The sequence below is a fragment of the Triturus cristatus genome, chromosome 8, assembly GCF_964204655.1.
Source record: "Triturus cristatus chromosome 8, aTriCri1.1, whole genome shotgun sequence".
NCBI classification, from domain to species: Eukaryota; Metazoa; Chordata; class Amphibia; order Caudata; family Salamandridae; genus Triturus; species Triturus cristatus.
This window is the reverse complement of record NC_140591.1, coordinates 41,637,926-41,665,012: the sequence shown is the minus strand read 5'-3', so window position 1 is coordinate 41,665,012 and position 27,087 is coordinate 41,637,926. Positions and strand designations below refer to the sequence as shown.

The window sequence follows — 27,087 nt, the reverse complement described above, 5'->3', positions numbered from 1 at the left end:
TGGCCAGAAATAAAAGTTTGCAGGAAGGTGGATGCTGTAGACATTGTGACGTTCCTAGACAGTATCTTCACAAGAGAAGGCATACCTAAGAATATCGTAAGTGATAATGGAAGTCAGTTCTTGTCTGAAGTTTTCAAGAATTTTGTGATCAGGAATGGTATTACCCACAAGACCACCTCAGTGTACCACCCCGCCGGCAATGGTGCCGTAGAAAGATTTAATAGAGTAATAAAGGGCATTATCCAACTAGCGAACAACAACGGAAAATGTTGGAGAAAGGAAGTTAGCAAAATGGTCTGGGGATACAGGATCACACCAAGTGAAAAAACATTGATAAGCCCATTTGAGATTATGAGAGGAAGAACACCCATCTCAAAAGACAATATCGGATGGCTCAAGGGAGCAAGGAAATCGGAATGGTCAGTGGAAAAAGTCAGGAAGAGAATCCAAGAAGCGAAGGACATGAGCAAAGTGAAGTATGACAGCAGGCACAACTGCAATCAGATAAAACTCAAGGAAGGCGATAGCGTACGAGTGAGAAGAAGTGGACACATTATAAAAGGGCAGAACAGATTTTCAGAGCCATTGAAGGTGGTGAAGGTGTTCTGCAACTCTGCGCTCCTCAGCGATGGGAAGGTTTGGCATGCCTCTGCGTTGTCCGTTTGTCACAGGAAGGAGTGTGCACAACCAGGAATGGATTTAAGGGAAGTCAAAGACGTGGAAGACAAATTGGAAACTTTAGACACGTATAGTTGGTTGCACCTAACGTCGTCAGATTCAGAGGAAGAAGTGGACAACACATTGTCACATTCCTATGATCACACCACTGTGGATGAACAGGAACATGAGCTCATAGAATCTATTGGGGAACTGAGAGACCTCAGCACCAGTGCCTCAGAAGCATCCCTTGAGGACAGTAACATCACCAACGTGGAAGATCAGGTTGCGAAGGAACTTGATGTGGAGGTGTCCGATAACCTCATCAAGGATATGAGTAACTCTTGCGAGTCGAGAGGAAGCCCTGCGTTTGAACAAGAACAAGAGATGGGAAAAGAAGCTACAGGCGGAATGGCCAGCACGAGCAGACATGGCCGCATATTAGTCAAGCCTAGCAAATTCAAAGACTTCGTATGTGAATAGATAGCAATCCATTGTTGCTTTCCACCCCTTCTTTTTTTTCTCTCTCCCTCCCAGTTCTTTTTAGTGTTGTAAAGGGAAGAGATGTGTTGTGTTTATTCTATCCTTCCTGCTTCCCACACTCCTTCCCTTCCCCCTGCCTCGCGCGAGCCTGCTCACGTCAGCTGGAATGTTGACAGCTGATTGTTCAGGGTGACAGTTGGGGCGGTTGAGATTGTCAGTTGCATCTGTGTGCCCTGCACAGCGGTTCTCCCGGTGTGTCGTTCCTAGTGAGTAATAAACTACTTCAACTCTACTCCGTTGAAGTGTCATCTTTACACACTGTCACCAATGACCTCCTGGCCCTCACTCTTTAATGGGGCCAGCACCCTCTCCGATGGACTGCACATTTGGGATGGAAATGATTGTGGGCTGTACACAGTGGGGCGGCGGGGGCAGGACGCGAGGAGTGGTAAATGAAATTACAATGCAGTGCCATACGTCACCAGTGCACTGCACGTTTAGAAATGAACAGGACAATGGTGTGGTTGTTTTACCGGTCAATGTTTCCTGATGACTGCTTGCAGTCTTGCTTCACGGGTGGGCTGTGTTACAATTGCAGAGACCCTGTCTAGACAGGGCGCTCACAGGCAAAGGAGGAGGGAATGACTCTTCATAATGACGCTACAACGCTGAGGTCACATAATGACTCGTCATAATGACGCTGCGGTCACATAATGAGATAACACATACCATAAGATGCCTGGGGGCGTCAGAAAAAAACATCCTAAAAAATAAAATATATAAAACTAGCACAATTATGATCGGGATTGCTGCTTGTGTGGAAAGAGTTCCGGACCCAAAGAATAAGCGGCAGTGGTGCCCGCTGGCAACCACCGGCACAAATTAAGCACTGCCGATGTCCTTAGCTGCGCTGCAAGAGTGTAATGCACCCCCTGGATCCATGGTCAAGGGGCACAGGAGTGAGTGGGGGCTAGGGGGTATGTATGTCTAATAGCAGCTCGGTGTTTAGGCGCCTACATCACTAGTTTCAGGGAGCCAGAAAACAACAAAAGGTGCCGAGATCTACAAGAGGCTGGACCCAGCGCTTGATGTTTGTGCATTTACAGCTTTCTCTGAGCCACCCGCAGCCGAACTGATCCAGAGCCACATGTGACAGCGTGTGTTCCATAAACAATGTACCGAAGAAGGGAGTCTGAGACTGCGCCGCCCGGGTCACCATAGCATAGGAAAAAATCTGAGACCAAACAGGGTCAAGCGGATCACGGAAGAAAAAAAAGAGAGGAGAAGCTACACCGGAGAGGTGGGGGGAGGGTGGGTGGGAAGAATGGGCAGGAAAGGAAGGGAGGTGGGGAGAGGCAGCACAGGAGAGGTGGGAGAGAGAGAGGATGCACCGGAGAGGTGGGAAGGGCAGAGGCTGCACAGCAGAGGTGGGAAGGGGAGAGGCTGCACAGGCGATGTGGGAAGGGGAGAGGCTGCACAGGCGATGTGGGAAGGGGAGAGGCTGCACAGGCGATGTGGGAAGGGGAGAGGCTGCACAGGAGAGGTGAGAAGGGGAAGAGGCTGCACATGAGAGGTGGGGAGAGGAAGTGGTTGCACAGGAGAGGTGGGAGGGGGAGAAACGGCACCGGAGAGGTGAGAGGGGGAGAGGCTGCACCGGAGAGGTGAGAGGGGGAGAGGCTGCACAGGAGAGGTGGGAAGGGGAGAGGTTGTACAGGAGATGTGGGAGGGGGAGAAGCTGCACAGGAGGTGGGAGGGGGAGAGACTGTACAGGAGAGACTGCACAGGAGAGGAGGGAGGGGAAGAGACTGTACAGTAGAGGCTGCACAGGAGAGGTGGGAAGGGGAGAGGCTGCGCAAGAGGGGTGGGAGGGGGAGAGGCTGCACAGGAGAGGTGGGAGGGGGAGAGGCTGCACAGGAGAGGTGGGAAGGGGAGAGGCTGCACATGAGAGGTGGAAAGGGGAGAGGCTGCACATGAGAGGTGGAAAGGGGAGAGGCTGCACATGAGAGGTGGAAAGTTGAGAGGTTGTACAGGAGATGTGGGAGGGGGAGAAGCTGCACAGGAGGTGGGAGGGGGAGAGACTGTACAGGAGAGACTGCACAGGAGAGGAGGGAGGGGAAGAGACTGTACAGTAGAGGCTGCACAGGAGGTGGGAAGGGGAGAGGCTGCGCAAGAGGGGTGGGAGGGGGAGAGGCTGCACAGGAGAGGTGAGGTGGGGAGAGGCTGCACAGGATAGAGGGGAGAGGCTGCACAGGGGAGGTGGGGAGAGGCTACACAGGGGAGGTGGGAAGGGGAGAGGCTGCACAGGAGAGGTGAAGGGGACGCAGGCGGGGAGAGGCCATAGCGTGAAGTTGGGGAGTGGAGAGTTAAGGTTGTCCAGAAGCGGGGAGGGGTGGATAGGAAGACTCCTACCTGCGCAGACACCTGCTCGGAGCCCTTTCTCCCTCGGCCTGGGACGGCGAAGATGACAAACCGAGGCCGGGGGTGATGTCTGGGGTCAGATGGTGAAGGTCACCGCACAGATAGAGGACCCTTCCACCCCTACAGCTGCTGGAGCCGAAGGGAAGAAGAGGCCGGAAGTGACTGCTTTCACTGCTGGTGCTGTCTCTGCTACCACCTGACCCGGAAGAGGAAATCCTGTGCCTGCTGGTCTGGAGCTGAGAGTAGCTGAAAGAGACAGCGGACTAAGCAGTAACACAGACTGCAGTCACCCTGACCAGGCCTCCTGCGGCCGAAGGAAGATAAGAAACTGTAAAGATGAGTAGTCAGGAGTTATAACTTGTAAGTAGTTTATTACGCTAATGGACGACACACTCAACCAGAGGCTTAGTGCATAATGAATCTATTGTCAATACAACCAACTGTCTAAACTGTCACTCTAGAACGTCCAGCTGTCAACATTCCAGCTGGTGGCTGCCGCGGCGCGCAGGAGGGGAGGGGCGCTCGGTGGGGCGAAGCAAGCTAGATGTAAACAAGATTAAGTAAACGACACAACAGAAACCTAACCCCGAATGGAAAGGATGTTGGGGTGTCGAGTTTGACACCGACCATCAACACTCACCCCTGTGTATGTCAGGGGAGGGAGAGGTGTGTCCGTCCTAAGCCCCCCAACACTCACCTCTGTGTATGTCAGGGAGAAGGAGATGTGTGTCTGTCCTAAGCCCCCCCAACAATCACCCCTGTGTATGTCAGGAGGAAGGAGCTGTGTGTCTGTCCTAAGACCCCCAACACTCCCCCCGTGTATTTGAGGAGAAAGGAGATGTGTGTCTGTCCTAAGCCCCCCAACACTCACCCCTGTGTATGTCAGGAGGAAGGACATGTGCGTCTGTCCTAAGCCCACAACACTCACCCCTGTGTTTGTCAGGGAAAGGAGATGTGTGTCGGTCCTAAGCCTCCCGGCCTTTCAGAGCAGCTTTGAGGTAAGCAGCAAAGCTCAGCAGCACCGGTGACAGCAGCAGACCCCGGACTCTGAAGAGGGGACGAGTGAGGGAAAAGGGAAAGTAGAAACATGGATAGAGTGCATTGGACGTGGGAGGGGAATGACGAGAGTGCCGCTGCAAGGACTGGTCTCCAGGCAGTGCATCACTGACCCCTGTATAGCGACATCACCAGCCCTGCCAAGTACCACACATCATGGGTCAGACTAACGCGTTCTAGTGCTGGTGCCGGCATCACCGCACTATAGTTCCTACACCCTGTACGAACCTCTTAACAAGGCTTTATAACAAAAACTGTTACCATCCAATATATATATTATTGGGTCTTTTTGGTTTCATGATCAGTGTTCTTAATCTTTCTAAGGCTGTAAGATATCCAACTTGACCCCCAGGATATAATTGGTTACATCACTTTTTACTATGCACCTTTAAATCTCCTTGGATAATAACCCCTTCTGGTAGGATAGCTTGACCATCCACAGGTTTTGAATGCTGTGTGACTAATTGTTTTCTGTCTTCATGTTTTCACTAGGAAGAAAAAGCACCAACCCTTTCTTCCCCTCTTCGCCGTGCCCGTTATTCCTCCTCCTTGCCTTGTTAAACGGATAATTTATATATATCTTGGTTATCTATCTATGCTTGTCAATGTTTTCCATGTCGCATACTTTTTCAGGACTGGTGTGTGTTTTTAGTTTCAGATTATTCAGTGGTCCTCATGTACTACTCTCTAGATATTGTCCCTTCCCTATTGCTGGCATTTCTCTTCTCCCTTGTCGGTACACTTTATATGGTAGGGTGCATATTCTAGTCTTCTCACGCACCACGTGCTGAATGCTGGCATGTCTGCCATGTTTATACACAATTGGCACACTCATTCGAAGGACATAATTTTCTTCTGCTATGGACTTGGTGCCTATAGGAATTTCTTCCTTACAGGTTTTTTCCTTCTCAATTCTTCAGAAGCCATTATAATTATTCAGACGCCTTGAGTAATAAATCCCTTATTCCCATCACCAGATCCCCTATTAACCATAGCGACTGTTTAGTGCTGTTCAAATTACAGACGCCTTTATACCTCCACCATTAATGTGTAAGTACAAGTGAGGCTTTTCTCAACTTTATGATGAACCTTTTTTGCCGAAATATTAATTTATCATATGGCATTGTGAGCAATCTCCAATTCAATCTAGGTCTTCGTTCTGCCGATACCAACCGTAGCTTAACAAAAAGGGATTTACCAAGAGGAATGGGAGTGTTGTTGAATAGGTACTAAAATCTGGGCAGTAATAAAATTGTAATCAGAGCAACTCTGCCAGCCATTGATCATGACAGCGTTATCTACCGTTCAACTTGGTCACTTAATTTTTCAGTTATTGGGCCGTAGTTGCCCCGGGCAACAGGTGTTTCTCTCTATTTATAAGTACTCCAAACTCTTCTACCAGTGCATTGGGTAGTTGGCCTGTGGCTTAAGGGAGGAGTTAGTGAAGGGGAATATTTCAGATTTTGTCCAGTTATATCTATACCTGTAAGTACCCCATACCTTGGTTTTTTGTTAATGATCGCCCAGAGGTTGAACTCAATTTTTCACAAAGAACGTAAAGTCATTAGCATAAAGTTATAATAAAACACATCTGTTTGGGAAGGCAATACCCCTGTGTTGATTGCTCTTCTGCAGCCATGTAGCGAAATACTCCATGGTTAGGGCAAAAAGAAGAGGTCAGAGGGGGCATGGCAATGGCATGGAAGTATGTCTACTGGCAACACTAAGCCCTTCATCAGTGTGTTGAGTCAGTTTGCAATAATCCAAGCTAGTCTTTTATTATCAAGATTCAATACAGTAAGGGGTCTGTAGGATGGGCATTCTTGGGCATCTTTGTCAGGATTTAGAATTATGGTGATCACAGACTCTCTGTCAGTGAGGGGAGGTAGCACTCCTGTTTCTGTCGATTCTTGATAGAGATAAACTAGCCGCAATGCAAGATTTGTCTTAAATGCCTTAAAGAGTTCTACAGTAAGACTGTCCAATCAAGGTGCTTTGTTCCCTGATAGGCTGTCAGAGGCCAGCGTGATTACATGTGCATTAATTGGGATCTGCAGATAGGCCTAAGCCACACTCTCAATTCATGCCCAGGCAATATAGCAGCATTTCCCCCAGACCCTTCGCTGACAACAAGCCTTATTGAGTGAATAATATTATGTCAAAAGATGCTGGGCCATTGGCAAACTGTCCAGATCCTAGGAATAACATATATTTTCCATGATTGCAACTATGTACTGTGCAGGAAATCTATTTCAGAAGTAGCAGCCTCGTTCTTGTTTGAGTTCTGTTAATAAAAACACCTGTTAAAGCTTACTGAAAATATGGATTTAAGTGCTTTTCTTCTGGGGTGCCTCCCGTAAAAAAATAAAAGATTCCAATATATATACTGTAATATATGCTGCTATAAAAGAAGAGTATGCATACTCTGAAAAACAATCTTCTGAAAGAATTAGAGAAACTGCCAAGCAAAGCAAAGCATATTTAAAGTTATTGAAAATGACTTTCAAACACTTTCCAAACATATATAGATCATCTCAATCATTATTTCTTCTGCCTTCAATCTTTTAAAAAAAAGTCTTGAATCCTTTCAAAAAGGGCAGGCTCAAATGTGAGTATTAACACAATTAAATTGGGCATTACAAATTTTTAAAAAGCATTAAGTGCCATGGAAGCTCATAAACAAATCAGCCGTGTTTGTAACCTATAATTTAATCTCAAGGCAGATAATGATCTCTAAAAAGAAGGCTTCATAGAACTTCTGTCAATAAAACCGATAGAGAGCACTCTATCGTATGGGGCTCCTGCAAGGAGTAATCTTTCCAATCGCTGCTTTTCACTTCTATGAATGTCAAAAACACATCTTTGGATTGGGATGAAAACATACACAATGTTTTACTTTAAAATGCCTGGATGTACCATTTTGAGTTCAGCTGCTAGAAGTAATACAATACTACTTTTTATTAGCACATTGGCATGCACTAACCCACTAGGACATCACTCCTTAGTGACTTTATCATGTTGCCCTCTGCATGTATCCCTTTGATGCCCCTTCCTTGCTTGTAAACTCTTTGTAGCACCTGTTTCATTCAATCTATCTCAGAGCACACTTCTAGGAAATCGTTCATATTTAATTAGAACAAATGAATCTGGCTGTGGATTGACCCAGGAATTAATATACAAGTTAAATATTCAAAAGACAATAACATTGTGTCTTACTGAATTTTATCCTCCTCCCGACAAAACTGTTTGAAAGTGTTCTCTGGCCAAAAGTAGATATATTAAATATGAGCTTTGATACATTTATGAGTCTTTTGGCAAATCTGGAAAGTAATCTTTGCGAATTGATTCAACCGATTATAATGAATGAGGATTCTTACAATGCAGTGAAAGTGCACATCCTCAAAGAAGCTATATTAGATAAGGTTCCAATGCAATCATTTGTGACTACCCCAGTAAGAATGTATGACATTTCAACGCAGCCTTCACCATGCATGCCTTTTCAGCTCAGCCTTTACCACGTATGCCTTTACCACACATGGTAAGTATAATTTTTTTGTGATTTTATTCTCTTTTGGTACTAAGCCAGATAGAATTATTGTGAAACGCATGAGTCAAATGCAACACGTGTTTATGTATGTGTTGGACCTGGCCCTTTTTGCAGGGTTATCCCCAAACCTTTTGTCTTCTTCCTCCTATTTTTTCCTGACCTGTTTTTGTTGGCTAGCACTCTGGGGACTTTACCACTACTAACCAGTGCTAAAGTGCATATGCGTTCTCTGTAAATTATGATTGTGATTGGTTTATCCATGATTGGCATATTTGATTTACTGGTAAGTCCCCAGTAAAGTGCACTGTGTGTGCCCTGGGCCTGTAAATTAAATGCTACTAGTGGGCCTGCAGCCCTGATTGTGCAACCCACACGAGTAGCCCTGCAACCATGTCTCAGATCTGCCACTGCAGTGTCTGTAAGTGCAGTTTTAAACTACAATGTTGACCTGGCAAGTGCACCCACTTGCCAGGCCCAAACCTTCCCTTTTATTACATTTAAAGGCACCCCTAAGGTTGGCCCATGGTAGCCCCATAGGCTAGATGCAGTGCATTTAAAAGGCAGGACATGTACTGGTGTATTTTACATGTCCTGATAGTGAAATACTACTCATTTCGTTTTTCACTATTGCAAAGACTATCTCTCCCATAGGCTATCATTGAAGGTGCTGTGTAACTTCCAATTGGGAAGAGAGAGAGATTTGGAGTTTAGGGTCTCTGAACTCACAATTTAAAAATACATCTTTTAGTGAAGTTGGTTCTTAAATTGGGTGTTTGAAAATTCCACTTTTAGAAAGTGGGCATTTTCTTGCTTTACCATTCTGTTTGTCTGCCTGCCTGTGGAATCCACATATGGTTTAGACTGACAGTTGATCTGTTTGTGCATTAACTCTAGATAGCCACACAAAGGGAACTGAGGTGTGCCCTGCATATCCCGATGGCCCATCACTAGGCGGATGTGTCTTCCTGAGCTAGAGTGGTGGGAGGAGCTGTCACTGACACCTGAATAGGGCTGTGCCTGTTCTCACACAATTCTGTACTTACCCCCCTGTAGTGTGTCTGGAGCCAGGTCAGGGAAGGGGAGGGTCTTGTGCACTACAAAGACTATCCTTTGAAGTTTGCCTACTTCAAAGGCAGAAACTGGTATAAGTACTGGAGCTGTGATCCCATAGAAGACTTTTGGACTAAGAGGAGATTCTGCCAAGAAGAAGAGGTGGAGAATGTGAAGGAGGGGAACTGCCACTCTGCTTATTTCTGTTTTGGGCTGGCCTGCTGCGTCTGTCTTGAAGAAGGAAATGACTCAACTTTGTTTTCTTCATCCGGCTTGCCATTGTTCTCCAAGGGCTTGAGTTGTGCTTGCCTCCTGTTGGAAGTCTCAGGGACATCAAAGACTTCATCCACATCTTGTTGCCATCTCTGGTACACTTCTGCTGTGAGTCTTGCATTGCCAAGTGGTGCCAAAACCAGTCCTGGACCTTTAAAACTGAGTGATTGAGCTATAAGTCCAAGAAAACCAACCCCAACGCCGTCACTGATGCTGCTGCCTGCACCAAAGCCATGGTCACTGCTTGTAAGGAGCACGATGCATTGACCGTGACAACATCTCAGCCGACGACAAAGCTTCACGATGTTATCAACACCGCTGCCTGCACCATGACTAAGGGCTTCACTCATGAGGAACACGGCGGATCGCCCCGTCTCTCAGCGCAGCCCCTGGTTTGCCGACGACAGCACCATTGACTCTGACCCCGTCCAACGACATTGCTGCCTGCACCATGGCTGAGGGCATGCTCATGAGGAGCATAACGAATCGCCCCATCTCACATTGCAGCCCCAGGTCTGCCGACGATAGCGCTTCCACATCGACGCCGCGCCGCTGCCTGCCTCAATGCTGTGGTCATCGCTCATAAGGAGCATGACGCATCAACCACGACGACGCCAGCATTCCTGACTTCAACAGCACGGAGATCGATCCGCTACCCGTGTGACTTCAAGGACTCACCGACTGCCAGAACCAACGCCTGCCAGCGACGCTTCATCGTAAGGTCCACGCTGCCTCTTCTTTTCCAAAGGTACTGTTTTGCAGGTCCTCCCGATACCGAAGCACTGAACTGTTGGATTTGTGTTGTTCACAACGCCGTGATAGCCCTGGTTGGCGCTATCGACTTCAAACAACTGTATTTTTGAGACATTCTTTAAAACTTCATATAGTTACTTGTGTATGTTGGATTTTTATTGTTTTGTGTTGTTTTATTCAGATAAAGATTGGCTTTTTTTCTTAACTGGTGTGATGTTCATTTGTAGTGTTTTCACTGTGTTACTGTTTGTTTATGTACAAATGCTTTACACATTGCCTCTGAGATAAGCCTGACTGCTCATGCCAAGCTACAAAGGGGGTGACGAAGGGTTATTTTAGCTGTGTAATCCCCTTAACCTGACTAGAATATGGGTCCCTACTTGGACAGGGTGTAAGCCACTGCCAACTAGAGACGCCCTTTTATAACAGAATGGATTATTATTACTCTTTGCTGATGCCTGTGGACTGGTATTTTGTTGCATGGAGTCTCACAGATTACCGCAGTAAACATCAGAGGCTTTCACTCTGAATACCCTTGTTAGGCACTCTTCAGAGGGGTAGGACATTATTTAGTCAACAGTAACTCTGCACATGTGTTTATCCTATTGGCTGCCTCATTATTGCCTTTTGGGAAAGCTTCTACTCCATTCAGAGTTTTCTTATGGTGATAAGCCCATGGAAAGGCTATAGGCCTGGCCAGTTTGTTGTTAAAAGTTATGTCAGATTCCATAAATTAATCTATTTAGTATGAAAAGTGACAACAAAGGTAGTTGGACTTCTTTCTTGCGATAAAGCAAATATTGACGCTAATAGGCCTTTGAGAGTGGATCCTTATGCTGAGATTAAGCCTATAGATGGGTTTTTTGTTAGGTGGAATCACACAAATTACTGTAGTAGACAAGGGTTCTGGTGTTATTACCTCCTCTTATGAACCCTGAGGGCAAAATATTTGCACTGTCAGGATCCTTGTTACAGGGATGTGGAATTCCTATAGCCCGACGCCCAGGACATATTGTTTGGGGTCAAAGGCAACAAGTTTTAATGTGCATTTTGTCCTTGGGACAAGGTGGCCCAACCCTCTATGGAACAAACCCTTTGGCTGCCAGTTTACAGTACCACATTATGGATCAGGGAAGGGCATTGTCTGCAATTCAGGTCACTTTTGTGTACATGTGTTAATGATGTTCGAACTTGTATTTATGGTTCATTAATGCAAAGCCTTTATTATTAGGGTGAGCGCTCTAAGTTTTTTAATTTAATTTTTTTTCAAAATATGTTTATTGGCATTTACAATCATGTACTTCAACATTTGCATAGTTTAATTCAAGATATAGTAATCTTCGGACTCATATTACTAACGTTTGCACGGCTGGGTGATGGGCAGATAAACAACACCGTTTTAAGCATACATTACGCGCAAAAGCAATACACATATCAATCCATTTCTACATACAGTTAAACATTTGTTTCAGTTCATCGTGCCTTTGGACAACATCTTCTTCGTATCCCATCCACTTGTACTTCATAATCTAAATTTCTTATCCATGGGGCCTATCTTTTGCTTGATTATTACATACCACTTTTAACTATTTTCACTTACTATTATATTAGAATTGTCATAATCCAATAAACAAGGAAACTGGAAAACTTTGAACCGTGTCAGCCTGTGCATGTTGGTGCCACTATCACTGCCTCCTCCCGCGTTGTAGGATGATTTCTCGTTAGGGGATCCCGGGGTGGGAAAGGTGAGGCGAAGGGGAGGGGGTTGGCGGGGGCCCACCTGGACCTTGACGGTGCTGCATACGTCTCACCAGTGTTTTGGCAATTATCCATGGTGGCCTTGGGAAGGGGGGAGGAGGCAGGGAGAAAAACCTGGTGCTGGGGGCCCCTTGTAGGAGAGGCGTCATACGTTCAAGCCTATCAGTCTGAGCCAGTCAATGCAGTTCTGTCTCCCTCCTCCTCACTATTGAGGCCGCTCGGGTGTTCCCAGTTGAATAAGATCTCCCTCAATACCTCTGCAATAGGGCGCCTGCGCAGGCCCTTCAGCTCTTCCCTGTGTAGTGCTCTACCCTCTGCCACCCCCCGTTACTCCCTTCTCGGTTCCAAACCTCAATCTGTGGTCCCGCTGCTGACTGCCATGTGATCGCAATTCGCCTCTTGGGCAGGGCTAAGGATAGATCTACAAATGGGTGACACACCTTGCGTTTAGGTGTTCTAGGGTATAACCCCAGTACACGGACCACAACCATGCGGACTAGCGTGCGTCCCAGTGTTTTGTTAATTTTGGTCATCACCGCTTCCTAAAAACCTTGTATGTTTGTACAGCTCCAAGTCATGTGTAGAAAGTCCCCATCTAGCTGCCTACATCTTGGGGACTCTCTAGGTTCCCCTCCAAATGCAGCCTGTATGCGATGTGGGATCATATGACATATGGATATAATTGAACTGTAGATATAAGTGGGTGTTGCGAGATATCTTCTTAGACGATTCCAAAACGCGGCTCCATTCCGCAATAGTGAGTGTTTTACAAAGTACTCTCTCCCGTTTCCCCCTGAGAGCGAGCATCGGTGTCAGTGATGTTTCGACGAGTGGCGCATAGAACCATGTTATTTGATGGCCAGCGGTACCCGGCATTATCAGAGCGTGTAGAATCCCATGTGTAGTTGGCTCTTCTCTTCCCGCACCCCACAGTCGTTGGAATGTCCGCACCAGCGTTTCATACATAAGTAGAACACAAGTTGGTCGCACACTGCTCGTCACACCAGCAAGTTGCCCCAAAGGACTGTGGTGAATGTAGTGGCGACGGCGGGTACGCCTATGCCACGATGTGTAAAAAGAAAACAGTATGTGTTGCATTTAGCCATCCCTGGACACGTGTTTCGAGGTAGTTGCCTCTCGTCAGCAGGGAGCAGGACAATGTAAAGGGGTGCCGAGTGGACTGCCAAAATGTAATTAAAACAGGTCAAATACCTCTCATGGCGCGCAGGTGCAGAACCAGGGCTCGTCAGCCCGTGAGCTCACGGGAGCCGTAATAATTTGAACACAAGTTGGTCGCACACTGCTCGTCACACCAGCAAGTTGCCCCAAAGGACTGTGGTGAATGTAGTGGCGACGGCGGGTACGCCTATGCCACGATGTGTGAAAAGAAAACAGTATGTGTTGCATTTAGCCATCCCTGGACACGTGTTTCGAGGTAGTTGCCTCTCGTCAGCAGGGAGCAGGACAATGTAAAGGGGTGCCGAGTGGACTGCCAAAATGTAATTAAAACAGGTCAAATACCTCTCATGGCGCGCAGGTGCAGAACCAGGGCTCGTCAGCCCGTTAGCTCACGGGAGCCGTAATAATTTGAACAAAAGTTGGTCGCACACTGCTCGTCACACCAGCAAGTTGCCCCAAAGGACTGTGGTGAATGTAGTGGCGACGGCGGGTACGCCTATGCCACGATGTGTAAAAAGAAAACAGTATGTGTTGCATTTAGCCATCCCTGGACACGTGTTTCGAGGTAGTTGCCTCTCGTCAGCAGGGAGCAGGACAATGTAAAGGGGTGCCGAGTGGACTGCCAAAATGTAATTAAAACAGGTCAAATACCTCTCATGGCGCGCAGGTGCAGAACCAGGGCTCGTCAGCCCGTTAGCTCACGGGAGCCGTAATATTTTGAACACAAGTTGGTCGCACACTGCTCGTCACACCAGCAAGTTGCCCCAAAGGACTGTGGTGAATGTAGTGGCGACGGCGGGTACGCCTATGCCACGATGTGTAAAAAGAAAACAGTATGTGTTGCATTTAGCCATCCCTGGACACGTGTTTCGAGGTAGTTGCCTCTCGTCAGCAGGGAGCAGGACAATGTAAAGGGGTGCCGAGTGGACTGCCAAAATATAATTAAAACAGGTCAAATACCTCTCATGGCGCGCAGGTGCAGAACCAGGGCTCGTCAGCCCGTTAGCTCACGGGAGCCGTAATAATTTGAACACAAGTTGGTCGCACACTGCTCGTCACACCAGCAAGTTGCCCCAAAGGACTGTGGTGAATGTAGTGGCGACGGCGGGTACGCCTATGCCACGATGTGTAAAAAGAAAACAGTATGTGTTGCATTTAGCCATCCCTGGACACGTGTTTCGAGGTAGTTGCCTCTCGTCAGCAGGGAGCAGGACAATGTAAAGGGGTGCCGAGTGGACTGCCAAAATGTAATTAAAACAGGTCAAATACCTCTCATGGCGCGCAGGTGCAGAACCAGGGCTCGTCAGCCCGTTAGCTCACGGGAGCCGTAATAATTTGAACACAAGTTGGTCGCACACTGCTCGTCACACCAGCAAGTTGCCCCAAAGGACTGTGGTGAATGTAGTGGCGACGGCGGGTACGCCTATGCCACGATGTGTAAAAAGAAAACAGTATGTGTTGCATTTAGCCATCCCTGGACACGTGTTTCGAGGTAGTTGCCTCTCGTCAGCAGGGAGCAGGACAATGTAAAGGGGTGCCGAGTGGACTGCCAAAATGTAATTAAAACAGGTCAAATACCTCTCATGGCGCGCAGGTGCAGAACCAGGGCTCGTCAGCCCGTTAGCTCACGGGAGCCGTAATAATTTGAATACAAGTAGGTCGCACACTGCTCCTCACACCAGCAAGTTGCCCCAAAGGACTGTGGTGAATGTAGTGGCGACGGCGGGTACGCCTATGCCACGATGTGTAAGAAGAAAACAGTATGTGTTGCATTTAGCCATCCCTGGACACGTGTTTCGAGGTAGTTGCCTCTCGTCAGCAGGGAGCAGGACAATGTAAAGGGGTGCCGAGTGGACTGCCAAAATGTAATTAAAACAGGTCAAATACCTCTCATGGCGCGCAGGTGCAGAACCAGGGCTCGTCAGCCCGTTAGCTCACGGGAGCCGTAATAATTTGAACACAAGTTGGTCGCACACTGCTCGTCACACCAGCAAGTTGTCCCAAAGGACTGTGGTGAATGTAGTGGCGACGGCGGGTACGCCTATGCCACGATGTGTAAAAAGAAAACAGTATGTCTTGCATTTAGCCATCCCTGGACACGTGTTTCGAGGTAGTTGCCTCTCGTCAGCAGGGAGCAGGACAATGTAAAGGGGTGCCGAGTGGACTGCCAAAATGTAATTAAAACAGGTCAAATACCTCTCATGGCGCGCAGGTGCAGAACCAGGGCTCGTCAGCCCGTTAGCTCACGGGAGCCGTAATAATTTGAACACAAGTTGGTCGCACACTGCTCGTCACACCAGCAAGTTGCCCCAAAGGACTGTGGTTAATGTAGTGGCGACGGCGGGTACGCCTATGCCACGATGTGTAAAAAGAAAACAGTATGTGTTGCATTTAGCCATCCCTGGACACGTGTTTCGAGGTAGTTGCCTCTCGTCAGCAGGGAGCAGGACAATGTAAAGGGGTGCCGAGTGGACTGCCAAAATGTAATTAAAACAGGTCAAATACCTCTCATGGCGCGCAGGTGCAGAACCAGGGCTCGTCAGCCCGTTAGCTCACGGGAGCCGTAATAATTTGAACACAAGTTGGTCGCACACTGCTCGTCACACCAGCAAGTTGCCCCAAAGGACTGTGGTGAATGTAGTGGCGACGGCGGGTACGCCTATGCCACGATGTGTAAAAAGAAAACAGTATGTGTTGCATTTAGCCATCCCTGGACACGTGTTTCGAGGTAGTTGCCTCTCGTCAGCAGGGAGCAGGACAATGTAAAGGGGTGCCGAGTGGACTGCCAAAATGTAATTAAAACAGGTCAAATACCTCTCATGGCGCGCAGGTGCAGAACCAGGGCTCGTCAGCCCGTTAGCTCACGGGAGCCGTAATAATTTGAATACAAGTAGGTCGCACACTGCTCGTCACACCAGCAAGTTGCCCCAAAGGACTGTGGTGAATGTAGTGGCGACGGCGGGTACGCCTATGCCACGATGTGTAAGAAGAAAACAGTATGTGTTGCATTTAGCCATCCCTGGACACGTGTTTCGAGGTAGTTGCCTCTCGTCAGCAGGGAGCAGGACAATGTAAAGGGGTGCCGAGTGGACTGCCAAAATGTAATTAAAACAGGTCAAATACCTCTCATGGCGCGCAGGTGCAGAACCAGGGCTCGTCAGCCCGTTAGCTCACGGGAGCCGTAATAATTTGAACACAAGTTGGTCGCACACTGCTCGTCACACCAGCAAGTTGCCCCAAAGGACTGTGGTGAATGTAGTGGCGACGGCGGGTACGCCTATGCCACGATGTGTAAAAAGAAAACAGTATGTCTTGCATTTAGCCATCCCTGGACACGTGTTTCGAGGTAGTTGCCTCTCGTCAGCAGGGAGCAGGACAATGTAAAGGGGTGCCGAGTGGACTGCCAAAATGTAATTAAAACAGGTCAAATACCTCTCATGGCGCGCAGGTGCAGAACCAGGGCTCGTCAGCCCGTTAGCTCACGGGAGCCGTAATAATTTGAACACAAGTTGGTCGCACACTGCTCGTCACACCAGCAAGTTGCCCCAAAGGACTGTGGTGAATGTAGTGGCGACGGCGGGTACGCCTATGCCACGATGTGTAAAAAGAAAACAGTATGTGTTGCATTTAGCCATCCCTGGACACGTGTTTCGAGGTAGTTGCCTCTCGTCAGCAGGGAGCAGGACAATGTAAAGGGGTGCCGAGTGGACTGCCAAAATGTAATTAAAACAGGTCAAATACCTCTCATGGCGCGCAGGTGCAGAACCAGGGCTCGTCAGCCCGTTAGCTCACGGGAGCCGTAATAATTTGAACACAAGTTGGTCGCACACTGCTCGTCACACCAGCAAGTTGCCCCAAAGGACTGTGGTGAATGTAGTGGCGACGGCGGGTACGCCTATGCCACGATGTGTAAAAAGAAAACAGTATGTGTTGCATTTAGCCATCCCTGGACACGTGTTTCGAGGTAGTTGCCTCTCGTCAGCAGGGAGCAGGACAATGTAAAGGGGTGCCGAGTGGACTGCCAAAATGTAATTAAAACAGGTCAAATACCTCTCATGGCGCGCAGGTGCCGAACCAGGGCTCGTCAGCCCGTTAGCTCACGGGAGCCGTAATAATTTGAACACAAGTTGGTCGCACACTGCTCGTCACACCAGCAAGTTGCCCCAAAGGCCTGTGGTGAATGTAGTGGCGACGGCGGGTACGCCTATGCCACGATGTGTAAAAAGAAAACAGTATGTGTTGCATTTAGCCATCCCTGGACACGTGTTTCGAGGTAGTTGCCTCTCATCAGCAGGGAGCAGGACAATGTAAAGGGGTGCCGAGTGGACTGCCAAAATGTAATTAAAACAGGTCAAGTACCTCTCATGGCGCGCAGGTGCAGAACCAGGGCTCGTCAGCCCGTTAGCTAACGGGAGCCGTAATAATTTGAACACAAGTTGGTCGCACACTGCTCGTCACACCAGCAAGTTGCCCCAAAGGACTGTGGTGAATGTAGTGGCGACGGCGGGTACGCCTATGCCACGATGTGTAAAAAGAAAACAGTATGTGTTGCATTTAGCCATCCCTGGACACGTGTTTCGAGGTAGTTGCCTCTCGTCAGCAGGGAGCAGGACAATGTAAAGGGGTGCCGAGTGGACTGCCAAAATGTAATTAAAACAGGTCAAATACCTCTCATGGCGCGCAGGTGCAGAACCAGGGCTCGTCAGCCCGTTAGCTCACGGGAGCCGTAATAATTTGAACACAAGTTGGTCGCACACTGCTCGTCACACCAGCAAGTTGCCCCAAAGGACTGTGGTGAATGTAGTGGCGACGGCGGGTACGCCTATGCCACGATGTGTAAAAAGAAAACAGTATGTGTTGCATTTAGCCATCCCTGGACACGTGTTTCGAGGTAGTTGCCTCTCGTCAGCAGGGAGCAGGACAATGTAAAGGGGTGCCGAGTGGACTGCCAAAATGTAATTAAAACAGGTCAAATACCTCTCATGGCGCGCAGGTGCAGAACCAGGGCTCGTCAGCCCGTTAGCTCACGGGAGCCGTAATAATTTGAACACAAGTTGGTCGCACACTGCTCGTCACACCAGCAAGTTGCCCCAAAGGACTGTGGTGAATGTAGTGGCGACGGCGGGTACGCCTATGCCACGATGTGTGAAAAGAAAACAGTATGTGTTGCATTTAGCCATCCCTGGACACGTGTTTCGAGGTAGTTGCCTCTCGTCAGCAGGGAGCAGGACAATGTAAAGGGGTCCCGAGTGGACTGCCAAAATGTAATTAAAACAGGTCAAATACCTCTCATGGCGCGCAGGTGCAGAACCAGGGCTCGTCAGCCCGTTAGCTCACGGGAGCCGTAATAATTTGAACACAAGTTGGTCGCACACTGCTCGTCACACCAGCAAGTTGCCCCAAAGGACTGTGGTGAATGTAGTGGCGACGGCGGGTACGCCTATGCCACGATGTGTAAAAAGAAAACAGTATGTGTTGCATTTAGCCATCCCTGGACACGTGTTTCGAGGTAGTTGCCTCTCGTCAGCAGGGAGCAGGACAATGTAAAGGGGTGCCGAGTGGACTGCCAAAATGTAATTAAAACAGGTCAAATACCTCTCATGGCGCGCAGGTGCAGAACCAGGGCTGTCCTTTGGGGCAACTTGCTGGTGTGACGAGCAGTGTGCGACCAACCTTTGCTTAATTTATTACGGCTCCCTTGAGCCAACGGGCTGACGAGCCTTGGATCTGCACCTGCGCGCCATGAGAGGTACTTGACCTGTTTTAATTACATTTTGGCAGTCTACGCGGCACCCCTTTACACTGACCTGCTCCCTGCTGACGAGAGGCAACTACCTCGAAACACGTGTCCAGGGATGGCTATCGCAACACATACTGTTCTTTATACATCGTGGCATAGGCGTACCCGCCGTCGCCACTACATCTACCACAGTCCTTTGGGGCAACTTGCTGGTGTGACGAGCAGTGTGCGACCAACCTTTGCTTAATTTATTACGGCTCCCTTGAGCCAACGGGCTGACGAGCCTTGGATCTGCACCTGCGCGCCATGAGAGGTACTTGACCTGTTTTAATTACATTTTGGCAGTCCACGCGGCACCCCTTTACACTGACCTGCTCCCTGCTGACGAGAGGCAACTACCTCGAAACACGTGTCCAGGGACGGCTAACGCAACACATACTGTTCTTTATACATCGTGGCATAGGCGTACCCGCAGTCGCCACTACATCTACCACAGTCCTTTGGGGCAACTTGCTGGTGTGACGAGCAGTGTGCGACCAACCTTTGCTTAATTTATTACGGCTCCCTTGAGCCAACGGGCTGACGAGCCTTGGATCTGCACCTGCGCGCCATGAGAGGTACTTGACCTGTTTTAATTACATTTTGGCACTCCACGCGGCACCCCTTTACACTGACCTGCTCCCTGCTGACGAGAGGCAACTACCTCGAAACACGTGTCCAGGGATGGCTAACGCAACACATACTGTTCTTTATACATCGTGGCATAGGCGTACCCGCCGTCGCCACTACATCTACCACAGTCCTTTGGGGCAACTTGCTGGTGTGACGAGCAGTGTGCGACCAACCTTTGCTTAATTTATTACGGCTCCCTTGAGCCAACGGGCTGACGAGCCTTGGATCTGCACCTGCGCGCCATGAGAGGTACTTGACCTGTTTTAATTACATTTTGGCAGTCCACGCGGCACCCCTTTACACTGACCTGCTCCCTGCTGACGAGAGGCAACTACCTCGAAACACGTGTCCAGGGATGGCTAACGCAACACATACTGTTCTTTATACATCGTGGCATAGGCGTACCCGCCGTCGCCACTACATCTACCACAGTCCTTTGGGGCAACTTGCTGGTGTGACGAGCAGTGTGCGACCAACCTTTGCTTAATTTATTACGGCTCCCTTGAGCCAACGGGCTGACGAGCCTTGGATCTGCACCTGCGCGCCATGAGAGGTACTTGACCTGTTTTAATTACATTTTGGCAGTCCACGCGGCACCCCTTTACACTGACCTGCTCCCTGCTGACGAGAGGCAACTACCTCGAAACACGTGTCCAGGGATGGCTAACGCAACACATACTGTTCTTTATACATCGTGGCATAGGCGTACCCGCCGTCGCCACTACATCTACCACAGTCCTTTGGGGCAACTTGCTGGTGTGACGAGCAGTGTGCGTCCAACCTTTGCTTAATTTATTACGGCTCCCTTGAGCCAACGGGCTGACGAGCCTTGGATCTGCACCTGCGCGCCATGAGAGGTACTTGACCTGTTTTAATTTCATTTTGGCAGTCCACGCGGCACCCCTTTACACTGACCTGCTCCCTGCTGACGAGAGGCAACTACCTCGAAACACGTGTCCAGGGATGGCTAACGCAACACATACTGTTCTTTATACATCGTGGCATAGGCGTACCCGCCGTCGCCACTACATCTACCACAGTCCTTTGGGGCAACTTGCTGGTGTGACGAGCAGTGTGCGACCAACCTTTGCTTAATTTATTACGGCTCCCTTGAGCCAACGGGCTGACGAGCCTTGGATCTGCACCGGCGCGCCATGAGAGGTACTTGACCTGTTTTAATTACATTTTGGCAGTCCACGCGGCACCCCTTTACACTGACCTGCTCCCTGCTGACGAGAGGCAACTACCTCGAAACACGTGTCCAGGGATGGCTAACGCAACACATACTGTTCTTTATACATCGTGGCATAGGCGTACCCGCCGTCGCCACTACATCTACCACAGTCCTTTGGGGCAACTTGCTGGTGTGACGAGCAGTGTGCGACCAACCTTTGCTTAATTTATTACGGCTCCCTTGAGCCAACGGGCTGACGAGCCTTGGATCTGCACCTGCGCGCCATGAGAGGTACTTGACCTGTTTTAATTACATTTTGGCAGTCCACGCAGCACCCCTTTACACTGACCTGCTCCCTGCTGACGAGAGGCAACTACCTCGAAACACGTGTCCAGGGACGGCTAACGCAACACATACTGTTCTTTATACATCGTGGCATAGGCGTACCCGCAGTCGCCACTACATCTACCACAGTCCTTTGGGGCAACTTGCTGGTGTGACGAGCAGTGTGCGACCAACCTTTGCTTAATTTATTACGGCTCCCTTGAGCCAACGGGCTGACGAGCCTTGGATCTGCACCTGCGCGCCATGAGAGGTACTTGACCTGTTTTAATTACATTTTGGCACTCCACGCGGCACCCCTTTACACTGACCTGCTCCCTGCTGACGAGAGGCAACTACCTCGAAACACGTGTCCAGGGATGGCTAACGCAACACATACTGTTCTTTATACATCGTGGCATAGGCGTACCCGCCGTCGCCACTACATCTACCACAGTCCTTTGGGGCAACTTGCTGGTGTGACGAGCAGTGTGCGACCAACCTTTGCTTAATTTATTACGGCTCCCTTGAGCCAACGGGCTGACGAGCCTTGGATCTGCACCTGCGCGCCATGAGAGGTACTTGACCTGTTTTAATTACATTTTGGCAGTCCACGCGGCACCCCTTTACACTGACCTGCTCCCTGCTGACGAGAGGCAACTACCTCGAAACACGTGTCCAGGGATGGCTAACGCAACACATACTGTTCTTTATACATCGTGGCATAGGCGTACCCGCCGTCGCCACTACATCTACCACAGTCCTTTGGGGCAACTTGCTGGTGTGACGAGCAGTGTGCGACCAACCTTTGCTTAATTTATTACGGCTCCCTTGAGCCAACGGGCTGACGAGCCTTGGATCTGCACCTGCGCGCCATGAGAGGTACTTGACCTGTTTTAATTACATTTTGGCAGTCCACGCGGCACCCCTTTACACTGACCTGCTCCCTGCTGACGAGAGGCAACTACCTCGAAACACGTGTCCAGGGATGGCTAACGCAACACATACTGTTCTTTATACATCGTGGCATAGGCGTACCCGCCGTCGCCACTACATCTACCACAGTCCTTTGGGGCAACTTGCTGGTGTGACGAGCAGTGTGCGTCCAACCTTTGCTTAATTTATTACGGCTCCCTTGAGCCAACGGGCTGACGAGCCTTGGATCTGCACCTGCGCGCCATGAGAGGTACTTGACCTGTTTTAATTTCATTTTGGCAGTCCACGCGGCACCCCTTTACACTGACCTGCTCCCTGCTGACGAGAGGCAACTACCTCGAAACACGTGTCCAGGGATGGCTAACGCAACACATACTGTTCTTTATACATCGTGGCATAGGCGTACCCGCCGTCGCCACTACATCTACCACAGTCCTTTGGGGCAACTTGCTGGTGTGACGAGCAGTGTGCGACCAACCTTTGCTTAATTTATTACGGCTCCCTTGAGCCAACGGGCTGACGAGCCTTGGATCTGCACCTGCGCGCCATGAGAGGTACTTGACCTGTTTTAATTACATTTTGGCAGTCCACGCGGCACCCCTTTACACTGACCTGCTCCCTGCTGACGAGAGGCAACTACCTCGAAACACGTGTCCAGGGATGGCTAACGCAACACATACTGTTCTTTATACATCGTGGCATAGGCGTACCCGCCGTCGCCACTACATCTACCACAGTCCTTTGGGGCAACTTGCTGGTGTGACGAGCAGTGTGCGACCAACCTTTGCTTAATTTATTACGGCTCCCTTGAGCCAACGGGCTGACGAGCCTTGGATCTGCACCTGCGCGCCATGAGAGGTACTTGACCTGTTTTAATTACATTTTGGCAGTCCACGCGGCACCCCTTTACACTGACCTGCTCCCTGCTGACGAGAGGCAACTACCTCGAAACATGTGTCCAGGGATGGCTAACGCAACACATACTGTTCTTTATACATCGTGGCATAGGCGTACCCGCCGTCGCCACTACATCTACCACAGTCCTTTGGGGCAACTTGCTGGTGTGACGAGCAGTGTGCGACCAACCTTTGCTTAATTTATTACGGCTCCCTTGAGCCAACGGGCTGACGAGCCTTGGATCTGCACCTGCGCGCCATGAGAGGTACTTGACCTGTTTTAATTACATTTTGGCAGTCCACGCGGCACCCCTTTACACTGACCTGCTCCCTGCTGACAAGAGGCAACTACCTCGAAACACGTGTCCAGGGATGGCTAACGCAACACATACTGTTCTTTATACATCGTGGCATAGGCGTACCCGCCGTCGCCACTACATCTACCACAGTCCTTTGGGGCAACTTGCTGGTGTGACGAGCAGTGTGCGACCAACCTTTGCTTAATTTATTACGGCTCCCTTGAGCCAACGGGCTGACGAGCCTTGGATCTGCACCTGCGCGCCATGAGAGGTACTTGACCTGTTTTAATTACATTTTGGCAGTCCACGCGGCACCCCTTTACACTGACCTGCTCCCTGCTGACGAGAGGCAACTACCTCGAAACACGTGTCCAGGGATGGCTAACGCAACACATACTGTTCTTTATACATCGTGGCATAGGCGTACCCGCCGTCGCCACTACATCTACCACAGTCCTTTGGGGCAACTTGCTGGTGTGACGAGCAGTGTGCGACCAACCTTTGCTTAATTTATTACGGCTCCCTTGAGCCAACGGGCTGACGAGCCTTGGATCTGCACCTGCGCGCCATGAGAGGTACTTGACCTGTTTTAATTACATTTTGGCAGTCCACGCGGCACCCCTTTACACTGACCTGCTCCCTGCTGACGAGAGGCAACTACCTCGAAACACGTGTCCAGGGATGGCTAACGCAACACATACTGTTCTTTATACATCGTGGCATAGGCGTACCCGCCGTCGCCACTACATCTACCACAGTCCTTTGGGGCAACTTGCTGGTGTGACGAGCAGTGTGCGACCAACCTTTGCTTAATTTATTACGGCTCCCTTGAGCCAACGGGCTGACGAGCCTTGGATCTGCACCTGCGCGCCATGAGAGGTACTTGACCTGTTTTAATTACATTTTGGCAGTACACGCGGCACCCCTTTACACTGACCTGCTCCCTGCTGACGAGAGGCAACTACCTCTTAACATGTGTCCAGGGATGGCTAACGCAACACATACTGTTCTTTATACATCGTGGCATAGGCGTACCCGCCGTCGCCACTACATCTACCACAGTCCTTTGGGGCAACTTGCTGGTGTGACGAGCAGTGTGCGACCAACCTTTGCTTAATTTATTACGGCTCCCTTGAGCCAACGGGCTGACGAGCCTTGGATCTGCACCTGCGCGCCATGAGAGGTACTTGACCTGTTTTAATTACATTTTGGCAGTCCACGCGGCACCCCTTTACACTGACCTGCTCCCTGCTGACGAGAGGCAACTACCTCGAAACACGTGTCCAGGGATGGCTAACGCAACACATACTGTTCTTTATACATCGTGGCATAGGCGTACCCGCCGTCGCCACTACATCTACCACAGTCCTTTGGGGCAACTTGCTGGTGTGACGAGCAGTGTGCGACCAACCTTTGCTTAATTTATTACGGCTCCCTTGAGCCAACGGGCTGACGAGCCTTGGATATGCACCTGCGCGCCATGAGAGGTACTTGACCTGTTTTAATTACATTTTGGCAGTCCACGCGGCACCCCTTTACACTGACCTGCTCCCTGCTGACGAGAGGCAACTACCTCGAAACACGTGTCCAGGGATGGCTAACGCAACACATACTGTTCTTTATACATCGTGGCATAGGCGTACCCGCCGTCGCCACTACATCTACCACAGTCCTTTGGGGCAACTTGCTGGTGTGACGAGCAGTGTGCGACCAACCTTTGCTTAATTTATTATGGCTCCCTTGAGCCAACGGGCTGACGAGCCTTGGATCTGCACCTGCGCGCCATGAGAGGTACTTGACCTGTTTTAATTACATTTTGGCAGTCCACGCGGCACCCCTTTACACTGACCTGCTCCCTGCTGACGAGAGGCAACTACCTCGAAACACGTGTCCAGGGATGGCTAACGCAACACATACTGTTCTTTATACATCGTGGCATAGGCGTACCCGCCGTCGCCACTACATCTACCACAGTCCTTTGGGGCAACTTGCTGGTGTGACGAGCAGTGTGCGACCAACCTTTGCCTAATTTATTACGGCTCCCTTGAGCCAACGGGCTGACGAGCCTTGGATCTGCACCTGCGCGCCATGAGAGGTACTTGACCTGTTTTAATTACATTTTGGCAGTCCACGCGGCACCCCTTTACACTGACCTGCTCCCGGCTGACGAGAGGCAACTACCTCGAAACACGTGTCCAGGGATGGCTAACGCAACACATACTGTTCTTTATACATCGTGGCATAGGCGTACCCGCCGTCGCCACTACATCTACCACAGTCCTTTGGGGCAACTTGCTGGTGTGACGAGCAGTGTGCGACCAACCTTTGCTTAATTTATTACGGCTCCCTTGAGCCAACGGGCTGACGAGCCTTGGATCTGCACCTGCGCGCCATGAGAGGTACTTGACCTGTTTTAATTACATTTTGGCAATCCACGCGGCACCCCTTTACACTGACCTGCTCCCTGCTGACGAGAGGCAACTACCTCGAAACATGTGTCCAGGGATGGCTAACGCAACACATACTGTTCTTTATACATCGTGGCATAGGCGTACCCGCCGTCGCCACTACATCTACCACAGTCCTTTGGGGCAACTTGCTGGTGTGACGAGCAGTGTGCGACCAACCTTTGCTTAATTTATTACGGCTCCCTTGAGCCAACGGGCTGACGAGCCTTGGATCTGCACCTGCGCGCCATGAGAGGTACTTGACCTGTTTTAATTACATTTTGGCAGTCCACGCGGCACCCCTTTACACTGACCTGCTCCCTGCGGACGAGAGGCAACTACCTCGAAACACGTGTCCAGGGATGGCTAACGCAACACATACTCTTCTTTATACATCGTGGCATAGGCGTACCCGCCGTCGCCACTACATCTACCACAGTCCTTTGGGGCAACTTGCTGGTGTGACGAGCAGTGTGCGACCAACCTTTGCTTAATTTCTTACGGCTCCCTTGAGCCAACGGGCTGACGAGCCTTGGATCTGCACCTGCGCGCCATGAGAGGTACTTGACCTGTTTTAATTACATTTTGGCAGTCCACGCGGCACCCCTTTACACTGACCTGCTCCCTGCTGACGAGAGGCAACTACCTCGAAACATGTGTCCAGGGATGGCTAACGCAACACATACTGTTCTTTATACATCGTGGCATAGGCGTACCCGCCGTCGCCACTACATCTACCACAGTCCTTTGGGGCAACTTGCTGGTGTGACGAGCAGTGTGCGACCAACCTTTGCTTAATTTATTACGGCTCCCTTGAGCCAACGGGCTGACGAGCCTTGGATCTGCACCTGCGCGCCATGAGAGGTACTTGACCTGTTTTAATTACATTTTGGCAGTCCACGCGGCACCCCTTTACACTAACCTGCTCCCTGCTGACAAGAGGCAACTACCTCGAAACACGTGTCCAGGGATGGCTAACGCAACACATACTGTTCTTTATACATCGTGGCATAGGCGTACCCGCCGTCGCCACTACATCTACCACAGTCCTTTGGGGCAACTTGCTGGTGTGACGAGCAGTGTGCGACCAACCTTTGCTTAATTTATTACGGCTCCCTTGAGCCAACGGGCTGACGAGCCTTGGATCTGCACCTGCGCGCCATGAGAGGTACTTGACCTGTTTTAATTACATTTTGGCAGTCCACGCGGCACCCCTTTACACTGACCTGCTCCCTGCTGACGAGAGGCAACTACCTCGAAACACGTGTCCAGGGATGGCTAACGCAACACATACTGTTCTTTATACATCGTGGCCTAGGCGTACCCGCCGTCGCCACTACATCTACCACAGTACTTTGGGGCAACTTGCTGGTGTGACGAGCAGTGTGCGACCAACCTTTGCTTAATTTATTACGGCTCCCTTGAGCC

General features: G+C 49.9%; 1 protein-coding gene and 1 long non-coding RNA gene across 3 annotated transcripts in view; one reads left to right on the top strand and one right to left on the bottom strand.

Annotated features, from left to right (window-relative positions):
* The window catches only part of LOC146799930 (uncharacterized), a 62,453-nt gene extending 58,704 nt beyond the window's left edge, over window positions 1-3,749 (bottom strand). Inside the window, exon 1 of the mRNA XM_085620867.1 lies at window positions 3,550-3,749. The gene's annotated coding sequence lies outside the window, so the exon portion shown is untranslated. The remainder of the gene's footprint in view (window positions 1-3,549) is intronic.
* A 77-nt stretch (window positions 3,750-3,826) lies between these two features.
* The window catches only part of LOC146799926 (uncharacterized), a 224,360-nt gene continuing 201,099 nt past the window's right edge, over window positions 3,827-27,087 (top strand). For both annotated transcript variants that reach the window (XR_014967605.1, XR_014967604.1), the window contains exon 1: window positions 3,827-3,918. This is a non-coding gene — a long non-coding RNA (uncharacterized LOC146799926). The remainder of the gene's footprint in view (window positions 3,919-27,087) is intronic.